Source organism: Dasypus novemcinctus, chromosome 13 (genome assembly GCF_030445035.2).
Source record: "Dasypus novemcinctus isolate mDasNov1 chromosome 13, mDasNov1.1.hap2, whole genome shotgun sequence".
NCBI classification, from domain to species: Eukaryota; Metazoa; Chordata; class Mammalia; order Cingulata; family Dasypodidae; genus Dasypus; species Dasypus novemcinctus.
The window spans coordinates 22726788-22743074 of NC_080685.1; the positions used below are offsets into that span (position 1 = coordinate 22726788).

Consider the following 16287-nt stretch of genomic DNA (forward strand, 5'->3'; position numbering starts at 1 on the left):
TGTACCTGAAACAAACTTTTGGGTGTAATGTGAGGAAGAAATAAAGGTTTACTATTCTTCCAATATCAATAACCGTTTGTTTCAGCACCAGTTTTTGCAACTATTTCCTTGCCCCATTAAATGGGTTTGTATGGAAAAGCACTAGACCCTATACCTGTGGATCCATTTCACGCTGCTCAGCTCAGTCCATTCCTTGACCTGCCTGGCCAATACTTCCAGGTCACACCCGGGTCTACTGTAGCTTATAGTATATGTTAAAGTGCAGTAATACAAGTCTACCGCTTTTCTTCTTCTCTTTCGTATGGCTCAATAACTTTTCAAATGTATGAATACCCACATAACCACCCTGCAGAGCAAGATACGCTGTCACTTGAGCCGCCTCTTCTCAGAGTAGCACATGTGCCCACACATGCACAGGTGGCCCCTCGGGGCCCGAAGGTCCCCTATTGTACCCTCCAGAGAGAAAAAATCTGCAGGTGTCTGCCGAGTTGATGAGGAGACAAAGTGCCTTCCAAACTCAGAACTGCCTCTGGGTATTTCCTGGGTGGGGGTCGGGGGGTTATCCAGCTCACTCTCCAGGACTTTCATCCTCAGAACAGTCTTTTTTTTAGTTACTACTAACTGTGAAATGTGCAAACATTTGTATTTCTGATGGTTAGGCTCATGTTTAAAAAATCCTCTTCTTTCAAGGGAGATAGAGTCATATGGAGGGTCCCTAATTCACGAAGCTGGTTGTTGGGTGAGAGGCTACAAAAGGGAGAATTAAGGAGAACTGAAGTTTTTGAAAGAAGATGCTGGAGAGCCTGAGAAATGGAGCAATGGAGGGGGCAGGCGGGACTGTGTGTGTGTGTGGGGTGAGAGTCGGCTCTACCCAGAATTCAAATTTCCTTTTGGCGGTGGATGTTAGATTTTGCAGAAAGAAAAGAGATGCACTTTAGTGGGAACAGCAGATATTTAAGTTCTTTTCTGACCTCTTTAGCTGTTTATGTATGGTTCTCCTTAACCATCTTTATACATAGGGCATAGGTGAGCTTGATATGTTGTTTTGTCCATTTGCTTTCTTTTGGAAAGCATATTTGCATCAAAACCACTCCTGTACTTCAAGCTTTCTGCTGTGAACCTCCCAGATTCCTGTTAGGTTCCACCAGCTGTGCACTGAAAGTAAAAGCAGCCCAAGCTAGTGGTGTGAGGATAGGAATCCTGGGAACTTGCAGGGAAAATTAAGCGGGGTACGTGTTTCCTATAGATTCAATGACATCTGCTTTCCCTTCTCCGGTGATTTCCAGGTTCCTTAACAGGCGATCCCTTTTTCCAGTGAGGGGCTGTTGTGGACTAAAAAGCTTTGCCTTCCCTCCATGGAATCCACAGAAATCCTGGGTAAGGAAGTTCAAGTGCTCCCACCTGGGAAGTCTGGGGATGGCCTAGGGGCTGGTAGCCGGGCGATGGCTGTCTGCTTTGTGTACTTGGCAGACTGGACCCTGGGACGGGACTACCTTCCTCAGCTACCTGAGAACCCAGTTCCAGAAGAGGTCAAATTCCTGGTCATTTTAGATCAGGGAATCTCCTAGGATCTCCTATTTCTTTTGCTCTCTCTCCTATTACACCTTCCCCAACAGGAGTGGAGTCTCCGTTCTCAGATGGCGTCAGGACCCTCTGAGGTTCCTCTGCGACAGGACTGGAGGGTTGATGGTTACTCCGACATGAACCTCCCTGCCGGGTGTCACCAGAGCAGGGGCTGCCCCAGGACCCAACTCTGGGGGGAGGGGAATCTGGAGGAGCCGGGAGGGCAGCAGGTGCCAGGGAGTGGGGAAAGGCAGAAGAGGAGGAAGCGGCAGGCTCAGCACACTGTTCCTCATGCCCCCTCATCTGCTGCTCTGGGTGCTCTGGGCACCTCCAGAATCTCCATAGGCTGAACGGAAAGAGGTGGGAACATCCAGAAAAGGTCAGAAGAATTGTCTGGAGGCCTTTTTGGTCGTCCTGTGGCGGGCGCTTGTGGGTGGTGGTGGGCGGGCGTTCTACCGCCATCGAGTCGGCAGAGACACGGGAGAGTCTCCACAAAGAACTGTCCAAGGTAAATATCACTAGTGCCCAGGAGGAGAAAGCCTGGTGTAGGTCAGTGTCCACGCGGGACCCACAAGGAAGCACGAATTGCTGACTCGCTGGATGTGGCATCTGAGGAAAACCCCCGGGGCAAAAAGAGCCCTGTGTTTCTGGCACTGAGGCGACGATGGCGCTTCCATCACCAAAGCTGGGAAACTGCATGTGCGGCAGGTTGTAGGCAGAGGAGGTGGAGTTCAGGTGACCCGGAGGCCCTGCTCCTGGAAGGAGCTTTCCGTCCAGCCTGTCTCCGTCATGGTTCTCAGCCTCCTGGTCTCCCTGGCGCCTCTCCCCTTCTCGCCTCCTGGTCCACAGGCCTGGCCCCCCACTACCGTGTGTCCACCTTTGGCTCCTGGCAAAGGCCAGCGCGAGGCCCTCGGCTCCTTGACTTGTGGTCCTGATGGGTCTTGCCGGCACCACCCTGGTCCGGCAGAGCGCTCAGTGCGTGGCGTGCGGGGGTGCCTTTTGGAGAAAGCAGGGAGGCCCTGAGTTTGGGAAGGTTTCCGGGAGGGGCCCTTTTCCGTGCCTGGGTGTCCTGGCTTTGCGTGGGGGAAGGAGCGCAGCAGATGTGCAGTCCATACCTCCCTGGTGGTCTAGTGGCTAGGATTCAGCGCTGCCACGGCCCGGGTTCAATTCCCCGCCAGGGAAAGCTTTTGCACTTGGATGGCATTGCTGGACCAATGATCCCGGTTGGATCCATCCCCACACGGCTGGCTGCTGTGCTCCAAGCGCCCAAGGCCAAGAGACTCGGCAACCACTCCCAAACTGCGGGGACGCACAAGGGCTTGTGGGCCGCTTCTCAGGCCTGTGTGAGTCTTCCCCTCAGTCCACACCGCTCACGGAGGAAGTGGCTGATTTAGAGAGTTACTCAACCTCTTTCCCCTGCCAGGCATGCAGCGATTCTAATCCCTAAGGCGTTGAACTCCAGCGGCTGTCCTCTGCAGCCACAGCCACAGCCGCCGCTCCAGGGGGCAGGACTACTTGAGTTGGGAATCGCCCAGACAGAGTCCAAGACAGGTCCCGGGCAGGTCCGGGAGGGCCCGGGGCACCGAATCTTAGCGATCCGGCCTCGCCTGCCAGTGGGGCGTAGCTCGGGCTCCTCGGCGCCGTTTGCTGGTCAAGTGTTTATTAGGCTTGTGAAGGAGGTGACGGGGCGCGACCCCCGCTGAGGGGGGCGGGAGGTGAGCGTGGGTGAGGTCCCCGAGGGCCGCCCGCCGTAAGTGAGGAGGTTCGGGGCCCCACGCGCGCAGCTTGGAGCCTGGAGGAAATGGGAAAGCGCCTTCAGCGCCAGGAGCAGAAGGCAGGGGCACAAATGAACCCCAGGACGTGCAGACGGCGCCCTGCGCCCCGGCCCCACCCACAAGCAGACGGCGGGGGTGGGTTCATCCCGAAAACGGCCCCTGCCCCAGCCGCCCCCGCCCACCTCGGTGCTGTGCAGGTTTCTCGTGGCCACGCAGTGTCGCCCAGCGGGCTGGAGACAGCGGATGGACAGGAGTCCAGGCAGTGTCCCTTGAGAGCCCCGCGGAGACGCAGGGAGGTGAGGCTGACTGCGGCCCCAGAGGCAGCTGTGCCGGATGCAGAGGAGCCACGTCCTGGCGGCCGGGCCACGGTCCCTGCTCCGGGCAGGGGAGTTCCCACGCCGTGGGCTGTGGCTGGCGCCCGGGGCTGGAACGACGTGGGGAGAGCGGCTTGGGAGGCAGCGGCGGGAAGAATGCGGTGGCGGCGTGCGGGCGCCCGCTGCCTGCGTGCTTACCTGGCAGGGGGGACACCACGGTCACAACGGTGGCTTTCCCAGAGCGAGGCTGGTCCACTGCACTGGGGACCTGCTGAGCCCTGCGATTTCCCCGCATCGGGGAAACTCAACTGTGCAGTTTGGGGTGGTGGGGGCTGCGTGGTGCTTTCCCGCGGGGTTTTGTGTTTCATGGCAGACTTGGCAAGCACAGCCAGGACACGGTCATAACGCTGGCAGCCTCTGGCTTCCACCTCCACCGCGCCTTCAGGCTGGCTTATCCGTGGACTCCTGGTGCCTCACTTGGCTTCCTCCTCCTCCTCCTCTTCTGTTCTGGTCTTCTTTCTGCCCCAGAAACCTCACTCCCACCACCCCAGAATCACCCCTTTTTTATGGTCTCCTGACACATAACAGAACCAAGGTACAGCAAGGTACAACAGTGACATTAATATCCAGTAATTGTCACCTAGTCTTACCATGGTTATCCCTGTTAGCCTCTGGGTCATTATTTTCTAATTCCTTTTTTTCACAATTGCATTCCTTTCCATGCCCGAAAATATTAAAACTGTTCAAACACCACTTTATTGGTGAATGATAAATTGCCTAGCGAATATTCACAGACATCTGTCCTTGGCACTTGTGTTCTTTCAGCCATCCTTTTGCCAACCAGTCAATGCATAACTTACACACATTCTGCCAACAAGCAACCTTGAGGGCAAATCTCCACAGCTGCTTCCCCTCAAGGTTAGGGAACCTGGACAGTGGACGCAACATCCTGGCTTCATTGAAACTCACTTCCTTTTGCCTGCACTTGCCTGTTTTCTCTGTGTGCTCCCAATGAGCAAAGCTAAAGTGGCTAGTGATGACAATATCAGGATCTCACCGTTGCTTGGGGAATGTGTGCGCTCCCATGGTACGCTAGCTTGTATACAGGATATTGTGCTTCTTGCCAGGGAAGAAGGAATCTGGCCTGGCCCCTCTTCTGGCCATAGCTCTCTCCCCTGGGTGAGGATAATGTGGAGGGACATGCCCACACGGAATCCATGCCCCTCTCCTCCCAAGACCCACCCACGCTACATAGAATGCCACAATGCCTTACCCAAGTTTCCTGTAGCCCACATGTACCATTTCCACAACCTGAGCATTTGAAGTGGGTGCCAAAGGTAACCTGGCTGTACTCCCACCTAGGACTGGGGCTGGAGTGGGGAGGTGTTCTGAAATGGCCTTGTGTGAAGAGACAGTCAGTGGATGGAGCTGGAGGTGCAGACAGTGCAGAGCACCAGCTGGTTGGAGCAGGACTCTGGCAAGTGGCACAGGAGGTTCAGACCACTCTCCCTTTTCCTCATGCAGCCTGTTCTTAGTCCAGGGATTCTAAATCCATCCTTTACCTCCGGGGTGTCATCCTGTAATTGTTTTCTAAGTAAGAGAATACAATGTCTTTTGGAGACGTTTTCTCTCTTTTAAAACTTGATAGAGAGCGTGAAAACATTTAGACTGGAGGTGCATGGCCAGCCTGCCAGGAACCTTCGCAGGTGCCAGGGCACAAAGTAAAAATGGAGTCCCCAAAGCTGCCTATGCCCTGAGGTTGATTGCTAACGTGGTTTATGAGGAATTCTGTTCAGTGGGCTTGAGGACAAAGAGGACTGAGTTCAAGTTCTTTCCCAGGCGATTTTGAGAAGTCCTTCAGGAGGTCCTCGCCCCAAGAAGCTGCTGCAGCAAATCCTGTGCCCTCGGGGAAAGTGTGATCCGATCTACTCCTATCCCTTCAAATTCCAGATTTCTTTGTAAAGAGCCGCCTAGACTTTCCAAACTGAATCTGGTGGAGGATTTTTTTTTTTAAAAACAGGTCACAAGAATTCATGGCCACAAGCTTGAGCTCTCATGGGTTTTCCCCTTCCAGTGAGGACATGAGATTGGTGTGGTGTTTCCTGACTGTCCTGACTGCCAAGGGACAGTAGAGGCAAATTCCAAAATAGCCTGGAGGAAGGAAAACAAAATCGTCTTCAGTCGACATGTAGAATTCAGTTCCCAAAATATAAGAAGGAACTCGCATGTCTTTGGAACCCTTTCCATGAATCCTTGTACCAAAGTAAAAAAGGTAATTGAAATTAGAATATATTCTGAACCGATCCAAGATAAAAACACTGCGCATATCGGTGCAGTCAAAAGAGTCCCTCGAGGGTGGTAAACCCCTTTGAATGAGAATCCTGGGAACTCCTGAACGAGTTAAGTCTCCCAATCCAAAGGCAGAAAAGGAATGAGATGGAGAAAAGCAGGTAGGAGCAGTAATTGAAGACAAATGCAGGATTTCAGAAGGTATAAATGAGCTGAGAAGAGAGCATGAGCCAAGTATTACTGGTTTTGTAGTGCCTTTTGTGCTTTTGAGTTGTAGGAGTGTTGGCAGAAGAGTGGGTTTGTGGGGCACCCACGGCTGGCAGTAAGAAGTGGAAAAGATGTGGCAGGCACTGGGTAATGGTTGAAAAGGAGGGTGAGGGAGGTATGAGGCCGGAAAGGAAATCGAAAACCACTCCTCCAGCTGGCAATGTGCACTGGCCAGGAATTGAACCCGGGTCCCTCAAGTGGGCACTGAACCACCAGTGCCATGTATAATGAGCCTTCTCTCTCAGCAACTGCCTTCACGAAGAATGGCTATTAACGACACTCAAGTTTTCCGAGGCAGTTTTCCACAGTGTTATTTTCAGAGGACAGAGTCAAAAGACCGAGCGACAATACCCAAAGCCAAAGCTTGCAAAGGACACTTGACTCAGGCAACAGGATAAAGTGACGACGGGCAAATGAAACTATCAGAACACCTCTTTTGTCAGTGCAAGTCTGAAAAAAGCCCTTTCCAACTGCATGACAGACTCCTGTCCAAGAACATGAGAAATTCATCCCGGCCCTGGTTGATGACCCCAAACCTTCAACTGTCAACCCCATGGTGCTACTCAGAGGGTCTGAGAAGGGACCTCCTTTGCTAGGTTTGGTAAATCCAATTCTCATTCGGGGAAGAAATAAGCAACAGAAGTAGAATGCCAAGAAAAAGGCCAGGATTACAAGAGACATAATGGAGAAACAAATTTGGTCAGTGGCGTTAGATCTCTCGAGGTGTTTTTGTGCCAAAGGAATGACTCGGTCTTGTCATCATGATGGCAGCAGTATGCATATGCTTTGCCAGGCATTCAAAGCACTTGGACAGATGTGTAATAGATCCTTAGTGTAAAAAGATTCACGAAGATGAAGCCTGCCCTCAGTTGCTGCAATCAGCTGCATGGTAGGTTGCCTTGAAGGGAAGGTAATGCAGAACTTTACAAAATAAAGGGACAGAGAGAAAGACACAGGAGAGGAGGTAAAGATGGGACCAGGGGACTCACAGCTTCTGAAATTGAGAGCCCCACCCTAGTTTCTGCATCATAATTATTAGGAACTCCAGAGCAGCTGTTCCTCAATAGCTCGGCAATGTTTACAGTAACAGGGAACAAGTGCAACAAATAGGGAACAGTTAAGCCAGTTTCCCACATTTCCCCCTTTTTGCTTTTGTAAAGCAAGGAAGGCAGATTCCGTGGTTTCTTGGTGCTTCATACCCCCAGGGGCTTGTTGTGTGCTTCTCAGGACGAAGTTCAAAAGAAACAAAGACCAATAAGCAACATTTCTCCCAGAATACCTCCTTCCCGACTTTCTCCCCAAGTTTAGTGACTAGTCCACTGGCAATTCCAGCCATCATTACGTTTTGTAATTTTTCTTCCAAGTTTAGAACAGCATTTTATACGTAATCCATAACTACAGCTGATTATACAGACTTTCAACTAGTGATGACTTTATTTCTCATGGACTTAAGATTTCCTACCAGCAAGGCTATATAGGCCATACTCAATCAAAAATGTCCTCACTTCCCCCAATTTGTGTAGTTTGAGGCATAGGCAATGACGACTTATTGTTACTTCCCCATTTGGGGCTGTGGCACGCTGGAAGTTTATCACATAATTTCAGTGCCTTCCTTGGTCCTGCTCTTAGCATCTTCACTGGACCTGGGGCCATACCTCAGTGCTGAATTTAAACTTAGTCCATCATTGTGAGGACTCTTTTTCCAGGCAGAAAGCAATAGCTGACCTGTTATAGGAGTCCTGTTGCAGTGTCTGTGGTAGTGAAAGCGTATCTTGCCCCTTCCAAGAGCAGGAGGGTGCTGATGTCACAGTCATTGAAGTGACATTAAGGCCACACGCTGTTGGTGAATAGCAAGCAGTGGGAACTGCTGTGCTAGGCACCACAAGGGCTGGTATTCACGATGTTCACTTTTCTGGTGGAGCCACTCTGCTTCATTCTCAGCTGTCACTTGTATGGCTCAGAGCTTCCTGAGGCATGTGCCTCAACAGTCCTGAGAGGGATGTTAGAGCAGGGGGCAGGGACATTACTGACATTTACCTGTCACTGCTGGCAGGCGTCCCAGATGTTCTTCTACAGATCTCTCCCCCATAGAGGGTAATTCACAACAGTCCCTTGTTTCTGTTCTGCTTTTAGTATCTGCAGTCCACCTCTGGATAGGGATGGCAGTCTTCAGAGTGACCAGACACTGTTGGGTTAGATCTTTCACTTGCAGCAGGGCTTCCTATGCTGCACACAATTGCTTTTTAATATAGTACTTTTGGCCTCTTCCCACAATTGTGACTAAAACCCAAGGGGTACTCAGTTAGAATATTGCCTTTGCCACAAACCCCACCCAGAGCCAGTATTGGTGCTGGCCACAGCCAATTCACAGGCTAAGTTAATATCCACCTTCCCCCTCCTCTTTTTTTATTTTTAAAAGCAGCCTGCTGGAGGCCGTCCTACTCCCATGAAGAACCTTTCCAAATTAACACATCTTACTGAGATACAAGTTTTTTAGTGTTCCAACAATATTGCAAATTCTATTAACATGAGAAAACATTGTACTTTATCAAATACAGACGATGTAGAGTTTTTGTCTTACCCGACCAAACAACATTTAATAATTTGATAGAGTAGCAGGGACCTTACAGCTTGTCCCACTTGTTTGCTTATTCCAGGCCCTTAAAATACCACTGTCTCTGATGTTTCTTAGTAGGGTCACTGCCACAGGTTTCTTCTATGCAGCCAGATTCATTGCCATCAGGTCACAGCAGAAAGCTGTGAAGAACTGCAAAAGTCCATGCACTACGGGCTCCTCTGAGTTAAGAACGCTAAGGCTCAGCGGCTCCGTGCCTTCCCTCTCAGCTTCACACACCATGATGGAACTCAGGACACCAGAATCAGATCCAAGCCCAGCCTCTCCAGAAAACTGCGCCACCATCTCGAGTGTTTCAATCCAATAAAACAACACCCCTTAGCTCTTCTTCCCCATGCCTAGTCCACTGGCCCAAAGCACCTCCATCCTGTCATGAAAGCAGGATCTTGCTTTCCTCTATGGATAAACTCTTACCCCTATTAGACTTGCTCTGTTTGACTTAAGTCCAAGACTTGAATTGCACCTTCACGTGTTAGTTAGTGCCCTAGCAGAGACTAGGTCTCAGGGAATGTGGCTGTGGAATGCGCCACACCTCAGGCAACTGCTGTTGAATTTGTTGGAAGAGCAGCCTGAGCCCTAGAGGAAGCGCAGAGTTCTCACCGCCCCACCTGCTGGAGGGCCCGGGAACAGCCCCTGCCCCTGTCACTCTTGCTCTCTTTCCCCCAGGGTCTGAGAGACTAGGAGAGGGCAGCTTTACTTTACCCTTTATATCTCCTGCAACTTCTTTTATTTGCCCTTTTAAAAATGTCCTGTTTCGCAGGAAATGGAGTGGGAATTTGCACAAGGATGTAAGGGCGGTTTCCCTACAGCGTGGGGAGGTCTCTAGAAAGGCCACACAGGCAAAGCCAAAAGGGAAGAGAGAGTTTGCTGTTGGCGGAAAGCCTTGCGTGTGTTTCTCTCCTTGAATCTCCTGTGGAGGTGAAGGGAAGCCACGTTTGGGGAGGGCTGTGCCTCTTCCTCCCACAGTTTCTTCTCTTGTGCCCTGGTCGCCGCGCTTCCCTCGCACCCGAAGTGCAAGGACGGCCGCTCCGAGCAAGGCGCCCGCGGCCGCGCAGTGGGGACGGGCTCACGGCGCCCCGCGTCGCGCGCTCGGGCTCGAACCAGGGACGTGGTGGCGCCTCCGCCCAGTTCCCTTCCCCGCACAGAGCGCCCCGCGGAAGGCCAGGCGGACTCGACGCCGCGCTAGAGCCGCCCCTCAGGGACACGCACTTGCCCTCCCTCCCCTTGAGGTGGCTCCCGCCCGCCTCCCCGGCACTAGAGAGGAGTTTCCTCAGTTTCCCCTCCCGTCGGGACCGTCAGGACGAGGGGCAGTTCTCCCCCCTCCCCACGGGCGGGAGGACGGCGGCGCCGCGGGGAGCAGCAGCTCGCAGGGAGCCGCCGTGGCGCCGCGCGGGGCGGGAAGCTGCCGGGGCGGGTGAAGGCCTGCGGGCTCCTGCCCCGCCCCGAGGAGCCGCGAGAGGGCGCGCGACACGCCCGGCCCGCAGCCCTGAGGCGCCGCTTCCTGCTTCTGCGGGACAGCCCCCCGCAGCCCGCGGCGGGCCTGAGGCGAGGCGGGCGCCTGAGCTGAGCGAGCGGGGGCCGCGGGGCAGTCCCCGTCCCCGCCTTTCTCAGGACCGTCCTCCGCTCGGGCGCCGAGACCCGCCCTGGAGGGACGCACTGGCGGCGGCGACGCTTCTCAGCAGAGACCCCCGCAGCGCCCCTCGGCCCGCAGAGGCGCAGGCCCTCAGGCTGGCGCGGCTCCTGCAGGAGCAGGAGGGGCCGTCCTTCCCCAGCAGCCCTGGGCGCCGGACGCTCGTCCCCGTCCCTCGCGCCGCCCTCCTCACGCTGGGAGCTTCCTTTGCTCCCACGAGGTCCCCGCGCGGCCAGGGCGGGAGGCGGAAGCGACGCCCCGAGGCCGGGAGAGGCGGGCGGGGCTCGTCAGGGGCGCCGGGGTCCTGCCTGCGCTCCCTCCTCACGCGGCAGGGGCGGCGGTCGAGGGCCGCAGCGTGTCCCCAAGTTCCCCGCGCGGCGTCGCAGCCCGCGGCGGCCTCAGCCCGCGCCCTGCGCTCCTCGCCGGGGTCCCGCAGACACACGCATCCCGCCCTTAATGCAGGACCACGCAGCCACCAGCCAGGCCGCGTCCTCGTGCGTCCCCTGGAGACGGGCTGCTCTGCTCAGCACGTTTTGAAGAGAAACCTGCGAGGGTGAGACGGGGGTGCGCTGGGGGGAGGCCCCCGAGGGCCGCTCCGCGTGGAGGGTAGTGGGGCGGTGGCCTGACCGTGGACCCTCTCCTTCCCCGAACATTCTTCACCAGGCTCTGCCCAGCAACTAAAGGGTACGCGTGGCAAATGTCTAGTTTTTCCATCCTATTGGGGTGAGTAGCTATATTTTTCTGCGCTTATTCTCTTCTCTCTTTCTTAAACTCAAAATAGGTAAACCTGGGAAATTCGATATTGCCTTCAGGTCCCGAGGCTCTTTTAAGTGTGTGTGTGTGTGTGTGTGTGTATGCATGCAAATATACACACATATATACATATTACTGCAACACAAACATTTCATGTTAATTTCATGTTTATAGTCCAGGGTATTAATTACATTCACAATTGTTTTTCTACACTCACCACAACTCATTACTAAATGCTTTTCCTCACCTCCAACAGGAAATCTGTACCAATTGAATACAAGCTTAGCCCTTTTAGTGAATTTGCTCTCAAGTGTTATTTTATTCTCTGATGTTATTTTGAAGGGAATTAATGCTTTTAACAAGTCGATTTTATTGTTACATACTAATAAAGGATCAATCCATGCAAGGAATACAAACAATGGTATTCAGTGTTATCACATATTTGTGCATTCATCACCCCAATTGTTCCCAGAGCACCCTCATTATTCCAATAACAATAATAAACAGAAACCAAACTAACAAAACTCATCATCTCTCAATCTCCCTGGGCCTCGCCTGCGCTACATAGCTTCAGTCCTCTTTCCTCCTCGCTAGTCGGCTTGCATGATACTGTGTAAAGCAGTCTTATGTACATATACACGCACTCCCCCCATGTTCATGTTTAACATGAGGGTTCACTGTCTCATCCAGTCCCATGTTACAGTTTGTAGCTTTCCTGCCAGCCTTAGACCAGGCCTTTCAGCCACTGTCAGACCCATCCACTAGCACTGCTAGTGACAAGTACCGTGATATGCTTTAGCCACTTCTAGTCATCTCCAAAGATTTACACACAACCGTTTCCCCCACCAGTTCTCCACAGATCAGTCTTTCCATCCTCTTCCCTCCTCCTATTTACGGGTGACTTGCATCCTAATTATACCCCCCATGAGTTGACACGATACATTCGGTTCATAATAGCACAATCGTACAGTATTTGTCCTTTTGCGTCTGGTGTGCTTGACTCAACATGACGTCCTCCAGGTTCACCCCTGTTGTCACAGGCTTCACGACTTCATTTCTTCTTCCTGCTGCAAAACAGTTCACCGTCTCTATCCACCACAAGTCGTTCACCCAATTCACCTGTTGATGGACAGCCGGGTTGTTTCCAACTTTTGGCAATCACGAATAAGGCCGCTATGAACACCAGCATGTGTTAATTATATTTTTATTCCCCCGGCCTTTGTCCTTCAGGTAGAGACTTCCTGTTATCCTCCAAATGTAGTGAATTCTAGGCAGTGAGTCCGTTTTTCTAAATTGACAACTTCCCTTTCACATTTAATATTATTGATTTTGTCTTCTCTTTATTATTTCTATTTCTTGAGGACATTTACAACCTCCGAATTTTGAAGGTGGTTCTATTTTCCCTTTAATCAGGAGCACAGTTACAAGTTTATCTGAGACATTTTTTGTCTCCACAGTCTATCAATTGGATCATCTCTGCGTCACTCTTCCCGAATTTCGATCGTGGGTCACCGTTCCCGTTTCTTTTAAGCGATTAACAGATGCAGATACATTTGAATTGTATTCTCGATATCTTGAAAGATGCCCGCCTGACTCTGGATTCTTAGGCATCACAACGAGTACTGGCTGTTTTTAAAGAGCAGGCTGTAATCCTGTGGATGATCAGCATCCCTTCTCGTTGGTTCTACCCTGGAGTGTATGGCAGGTGGAATATCAGCTGGAGGACTTTGTTTGCATAATTCCAGAGCTAGCCAGAAATCAGGGAGGGTTTTACCCAGATTTGGAACTTGGCTTCAGCTTCTCCTCTTTCTGATCTTTTCCCCGTCAACTTTACAACTGCAGTGACTGCCCACATTTTGTGCTTTGGTCCTTCACTCGAGTAAGGCAGTTTTGGTTTGGGTTTAAAATGTAGCTGTCCGCAATCAAACAACAGGTTGGTCTTGAGCCTAAAGTTTGTGGACTGGAAATCTCACTCAATGTTTCTCCCCCTGCATTTATCCTCCTGCTTTTTCTGAGTCGCCAGCAAAAGCAGGAGGTATAATTTAAAAATCTTTACTTTATCCATCTTATCTGGCTTCTTACCTAGTTGACTGCTTCTTTAGGAGCAGTGCTGTGAAAAGGGGCAGCATCCTTTTGGAGGCGCTTACCTCATTCTGTCAGTCATGGTATCCTGACACATGAGGCCAGAGCAGCAGCTGCGGTGGAAACTGTTGGTGGCTAGAAGCATTTCCCCCAAAGCTAGGATCCGCCCAATTCCCAAGCCTAAGGAAAAGGTAGTTGTTTCCACCTGGTTTCCAACTAGGGACCTATTGGGTGTGAGGCGACAGTGATAACCACTACACTACGGAAACCAAACAGCCACTAGTCTCAGATATCCATCCATGACAGTAGTCATGCCGAGGCGTCCAACTGGCAGGATTGGCAAGCTACCAAATGCAGCCTCCCTTCCAAATTCAAGCGACAGCAGCCAAGTGCTGGAAAAGGGCCTCGGCAACCACCCCCCATCCTTTCCCGAAAACCACACGCCTGCTCCCCACAGGCGCGGCCTCCCACTCTCACGCCCACTCCTCAGCCAAGGAGCCCGAGCCCCACTCTCTGGGTTCCGCCTCCCGAATCTCACTTCCTTTCCGAAAGAAGCGCCCACGGACACCCTTGGCCTTGACAGCCTCTCCAGCCCCTGCAGCTGCGGGAGCCGGCACCTTAGGCCCCTGCGCCTTTGGGCCGCTCCCACCGTCCCGGGGCTGCTGACGCCGCCCTCCCGGCTTCTGGAGCCCGCGGCCGGGGCTCTGCGCTCTGGACGGATGACCCGAGCCTCCAGGCCCCCCAGGAAGCCGCGCCCTCGCCCCAACGGCCCACGGGCCAGACCCGCTCGCCTGGGGGCAGCGCTCTCGCCTCGGCCTCTCGCCTGCGGCTCCTCCGCGGCCGAGGCAAGTCCTCCGGCGCCCCCCAAGTTCTCCTTCCTTCAGGGCGACTCCAGCGAAGTCCAGGCTTGAGACTGGCCGCCTTCAGGTTTTAGCCGCTGCCGAGCCAGAGACCTCCGCGGGCGGGACGACCCCGAGCCTCCCGCGCGTCCCCACGCCCTCGGCGGCCTGGACAAAGGTCCTCGGGAGACAGACAGGCCTCGAGGCAGACATGGAACCGCGGGAGGAAGGGGGGGCAGCTGGGCCCCCAGGCGCCCAAGTGGGCGGCCCCCCAAAGCTGCGGGGGGAGGAGGAGGGGGGCTTGGGGCGCTGCTCAGGCCGCGCCAGTCTTCCCTTCCGCCCACACCCCCAGGGCCCGCGGGGCTTTGGAGGGTCCCTGCGCCTCTTGCCGCGTCACACGGGCCCGCAGCGAGTCTCCTCCCTGTGGGGTGGCAGGAGGCGCACTGGCCGCCCCGGGAGCAGGTCTGGCTGCGCTGGAGTCCCTGAGGGGAGGCAGAGGCCGAGCCCGGGGGTCGTGACTCGCTTGGGAAAGGGGCGGTCGCTCCTGCTCCTCGGCTCCGGCTGCTGCTCGAGTGCTCATTAGGCTTTTGGGGGACGTGACCGGCGCGACACCCGCAACGTGCGAGGGAGGTGAGCGGCGGGTGGGGTCCCCAGGCTCCGCGCGGAGGCGTCTATACACGCAGGTGAGGAGGTCGGGGCACACGTGCAGCTCGCGAGCTGGGCAGACACGGAAAAGCGCCGTCAGGGCACGGGCAGGAGGCGGCGTCCAAAGGACACCAGGACACCCAGACGCCGCTCTGCGCCCCGCCCCCCCACAAGCCAGCAGGCACCCGGTGGGGGTTCACCCCCGTGGACACCCCACCCCGCCGCCGCCCACCAGGCGCTGCGCACCTCTTCTCTTCTCGTTTCCATGCGCTGTCACCAAGAGGTGTGCGATAAATATTGGGTGCGCTGACAGCCGCTGGGAGGGCGAGATCCAGGGAGGTGACGTTGCCTGAGGCGCCAGAGGCAGCCTGCGCGGGGCAGAGGAGCCAGCGAGTGGCCGCAGGGCTGCAGACCTGCTCGTGCTTCCAGGGGCAGAGTTGTCCCGGCCCTGGGCTGCGCTTGGCGCCCGGGGCTGGAATGACTTAGCGGAGAGCGGCTGGGAGGCTGGCGGCGGACGGGGCGCGGGAAGCAGGGTGGCCTTGCGTGGTGTGGAGTGAAATGGACGAGGCTGCCGCGTGCTGGCCCTGCTGCTTGCGGACTTACCTGGCAGGGAAGACACCCATGGGTGCTTTCCCAGGGCGAGGCTCATAGATTGCCCTGAGGATCTGCTGAGCCCTGCGATTGCCCCAGAGGGGGACACTGAGTGCAAAATTTGCGTTGGTGGAAGTTGAGGTTGCGCTTTCCCTGACCTTCCGTGTCTCCAGGCAGACTTGAAAACCTACTGCTGCCCTGGCTTTCCCTCCACGTGTGCAGGGAAGTGCTCCGACCAGGATTTGCTTCTCCGCTGCTCTCCTGATACAAAGGAACCTCGCCCTTTCCCCACGGTGTCACTTTCTCGGGCTCCAAAAACTCATTTATTGCCGACCAAAGCCTGAAGGCACCCGCTGCTTAGGTTGCCCTCCTTCTCGCCTCTCTTCCCTCCCCATCTCTTCCCCTCAGCGCAGCTCCTTGGGGCCTCGGCCTTCGCGGGCCTGGTCAACTCCTGTGGCTCAGCGGGGCCACCCCTCACCCAGCACCCCTCTAGCCGCAGCCTCTCCCACCCGTATCACCTTCCTTACCCCCGCCCTGTGAGGACCTTCAGCACAGAGTGGGGCTCGGATTCAAGCTTCCCACGCGAGGAGAGGCCTTTCCAGAGCCTCCTGGGGACCTGAAGGCGGGAGAGGTACCTCCTCCAGGCAGAAGGAAGCCAGGGGCCTGTGGTCGCAGGGAGGCTGGTGGGCCCCGAAGCTGCCCCCTCCGGGTTATCCACGTGCCTCTGACGCCTCACCTGGCTTCCTCATCCTTCCTTTCCCCCTTCTATCCTGCCTTACTCCGATTCCTGATTTCCTCTCTTTCTATCTGTGCCACAGCACTTCCCTCCCCCCACCCCAGCTCACACATTTCCTGGGGTTCTCCTCTGCCTTACAGAAGGTACAAAAATGAAATGAAAATGTGC

At 54.5% G+C, this 16287-nt stretch overlaps 1 non-coding gene across 1 annotated transcript; it reads left to right on the plus strand.

Annotated features, from left to right (window-relative positions):
- Positions 1-3842: 3842 nt before the first annotated feature.
- LOC111761145 (U1 spliceosomal RNA) lies at positions 3843-4004 on the plus strand. Its single transcript, XR_002794597.2, has one exon. It is a non-coding gene; the product is annotated as a U1 spliceosomal RNA (small nuclear RNA).
- Positions 4005-16287: the final 12283 nt, after the last annotated feature.